This window comes from Colobus angolensis, unplaced genomic scaffold (genome assembly GCF_000951035.1).
Source record: "Colobus angolensis palliatus isolate OR3802 unplaced genomic scaffold, Cang.pa_1.0 Scaffold13, whole genome shotgun sequence".
NCBI lineage: Eukaryota > Metazoa > Chordata > Mammalia > Primates > Cercopithecidae > Colobus > Colobus angolensis.
Window position 1 is genome coordinate 14,755,044 of NW_012114252.1, and position 4,080 is coordinate 14,759,123.

A 4,080-nucleotide genomic window follows, 5' to 3' on the forward strand; every position below is an offset into this window, starting at 1 on the left:
TTGGAATCTTAAAGGACAAAGCCCAGTTTTTGAGGTCCAAAAGACTGGATATCATGAGTCTGCAAAATTTTTTTAAAATAGTTTTGTTTAAAGGGTAAAAGAGGGAACTCAAGAGTAAAGTTCTATCAGGAGAATTGGCAGATGCCTAGAAATGTTTAAAAATTTTTAATATACTATGCCAGAAATGGAACATTCCACAGACAGAAAATAAATGACTATAAGGAGCAATTGAATAACACAATAATCTTTTTCTAAATAATAGACATGTGTATATAATTTTTTTTTTTTTTTTTTTGAGACGGAGTCTCGCTCTGTTGCCCAGGCTGGAGTGCAGTGGTGCCATCTCGGCCTCACTGCAAGCGCTGCCTCCTGGGTTCACGCCATTCTCCTGCCTCAGCCTCCCGAGTAGCTGGGACTACAGGCACCCACCACAATGCCTGGCTAATTTTTTGTATTTTTAGTAGAGACAGGGTTTCACTGTGTTAGCCAGGATGATCTCAATCCCCTGACCTCATGATCTGCCCGCCTTGGTCTCCCAAAGTGCTGGGATTACAGGCGTGAGCCACCACCCCCAGCCGTGTACATAATTTTTAAAACAATGAATATATACAGTGAGCTATTATTAAAATAACCATGCATTAAACTACTTGAGAAATCTCAGCAGATTTCTCATATTTTATATTAAAACCATAATTATTTACCACAGTTCAATGAAATTAGAAAAAATAGAAATAAGTAACATACTGCAATTAAGAAAATATATTTCTATACAATTGAGGGTGATACGGAAAAATCGAGCTAAAACTTTGAAAATAATTTGAATTGCATGGTAACAAAAACATGACATATGTGAATGTAGATAAAGCAATATCTGGAAGGGGTTAAGAACTTTAAATGCATCTACTGTAAATACAAACGTTTTAAATAAATGAAATTTTCAACTTAGAAAACTAGACAAAAAGCAAAACTAAATAAATCTGAAAACTGAGATTGATCAAAACTAAAAACAAACTAATAAGAAATACTGTATAAATTACAAAATATAAATCTATCATCAATTAGCACTGGTTAATGAAGCTAAAGAATTTCATTAAAAAGTTTAATAAATTAGTAAATATCAAAATATAATAATAGAGATGGACAGGGAAGGCATCAGGGGCGTGAAGGAGGACTTAGTGAAACATAAGTTTGAAAGTATAAGAAGGTTCAGTGCCGGGCTTCTCTGATTGCTACAAATCTCAGCCAAATTACACAGGGACCCAAGGAAGGGCTTCTGCTTCTTCCTAGACCATGTATTTCTCCAGGCAGTGATGTCAAAACAGTAGAAAAGCTGACAGAGTTGAATGGCAACTAAATAATATTATCTGTTCTGACTTTGTTGAAATTTAGTAGGAGGAACAATATGTAAGCACTCTGCACATCCAGTGTATCCAAAACCATATCTAAATCTTCTTGGCCACTCCATCTGTAAATAATACTTATGACTTGATTCTTTTCCTACGGTTAAGAACAGAAACCAAAACAACCAAACATCTTTTAAAATGTGTCTCAAATACCTGCTATTATTTAGTACCGCCTTAGAGGGGCCTGGGCTGGTTTTTCTCATTATGGTGCCATTTCCATCACCATAAGGTGTGTGTTCTGTTGCTGGAGTGGGTGGTGTGGCCACTGTCGGGAGTTTGGCTCTGCTTGGCCAAACTCCTACTGTGTTTCTGACATTTCTCAATGCTGTGGCCCTGATAATGTAAACCACTCCTCAGTTCTGCTGAATTATTCCCTGTTCTGTTATCACTAGATAAGGTATCAGAGATCTTTACACTCTTGTCAGTAAATGGAATTACCTCCCTCTATAAACTATCCCTGCAGTTCTTCCGTCATCGTGTACAGTGGGATAAATTGTTGCCCTGGCTCAGTATCTACTCGATGGATTTAGGATTGGGGGTCAAAGGAGACTTTTGCTTTACCTGTAATAATCATTTCATAATACAGACAATTTCATGCATTATATTTGTCAGGTTAATTTCAACTACAAAACCTTGATGTATTTAAAAATTGTATTTGAAAAACTGAAATTCATAACAAATAGACACCAGTTTAAGTTCATGTTTATCTCCATTTTAAAGTGAGCAAAAGCATTCTTATCACAGAATGACAGACAAAAATAAAGTTCAGCTTTGGTAAAATATAATGTAAAATACTTGGCATATCAAACTGTCACAAATAGAATTCAAATGAAAATAGTTACTATTAAAAAAGCAGTAAGTCTCAGCTACTCCACAGACTGAGGCAGGAGAATCACTTAAGCCCAGGAGTTCAAGAGCAACCTGGACAATATAGTGAGACCCCATCTCATGACAAAAGCACTAATATTTAGCCAATAAATAATATTAATATTTCAATTTATGTGTATTATAAATGTTAATGTTATGAATATTAATATATAAATAATATCAAATAATTTTAATATACAAATAGCTTTTATTATTGGTTTAGGAAACATTAATACTCAAATAGAATTGAGAAAAGGCTCTAAAAGACAATTTATGGAAATAATATAAATTTCTGTCAAATGGTATTACTTTGTTTTCCCATTGCTATAAAGAACTGCCTGAGACCGGATAATTTATTCAGAAAAGATATTTAAGGCCAGGGCACGGTGGCTCATGCCTGTGATCCCAGCACTTTGGGAGGCTGAGGCGGGTGGATTACCTGAGGTCGGGAGTTGAAGACCAGCCTGGCTAACACGGTGAAACCACATTTCTACTAAAAGTACAGAAAATAAGCCAGTCCTGGTGGCATGTGCCCGTGATCCTGGTGCTCTGGAGGCTGAGGCAGGAGAATTGCTTGGACTCAGTAGGTGGATGTTGTGGTGAGCCGAGGTCACCCCATTGCGCTCCAGCCTAGCAACAGAGCGAGACTTCATCTCAAAAAATAATAAATAAATAAATAAATAAATAAAATATAAAGAAAAAAAGAAAAGAAGTTTAATTCACTGACAGTTCCACATGGCAGAGGTAACCTCCAGAAACTTGTAATCATGGCAGAGGGGGAAGCAGGCACGTCTCACATGGCAGAAGGTGAGAGAGAGTATGTGTGAAAGAGGAACTGTCAAGCACTTATAAAACCATCCGACCTTGTGAGAACTCACCCACTATCAGGAGAACAGCATGGGTGACCTGCCCCAGTGATCAAATCACCTCCTACCTGGTCCCTTCCTAGACATGTGGGGATTATTATGGAAATAAAAATTTGAGATGAGATTTAGGTGGGGGCACAGAGCCAGAAAATATCACTGGGCCACACAAGTGATCAAATATAATAAAATTGGAAAAATTAAAATATCAAACTGAATTGGCAAACATTAAAACCATATAAAAATCAATGCTTAAAATGTAGATAAATAACTTCGTACTCTATTTTGGGGCATGTCAAATATAAAACTTTTCTTGATTGAAACTTTCTGGTGTTTTCTAACATTTGATACAATTTTACTGGCAGGAAACTTCATAAAAAATCCAAAATATGGTAAACATTTATACACAATGATAATAATAAACCTATCATTTTAAAAAAAGGAAATGGAGGCCGGGCGCGGTAGCTCACGCCTGTAATCTCAGCATTTTGGGAGGCCAAGGCAGGTGGATCACAAGGTCAGGAGATCCAGAACACCCTGGTAACATGGTGAGGCACCATCTCCACTAAAAAATACAAAAATTAGCTGGGCGTGGTGGTGGGCACCTGTAGTCCCAGCTACTCGGGAAGCTGAGGCAAGAGAATGGTGGGAACCCGGGAGGTGGAGCTGACAGTGAGCCGAGATCACGCCACTGCACTCCAACCTGGGCAACAGAGCGAGACTCCGTCTCAAAAAAAGAAAAGAAAGAAATTGAAACATGCTAAAAGTTCCACATTTATTTTTCCTAAAATTTCTGGTATTTTCTGATTTTCTGGAGATGAACTGGGACCAGAATATACATTGTCACTATTTGCTTGAAGTTTAGAACTTAGTGGTGAAAATCGATTTTGGTGAGTAATTCTACTCATGCTGTATATTTATAAATCACATGTGAAGAAAAGTACAGG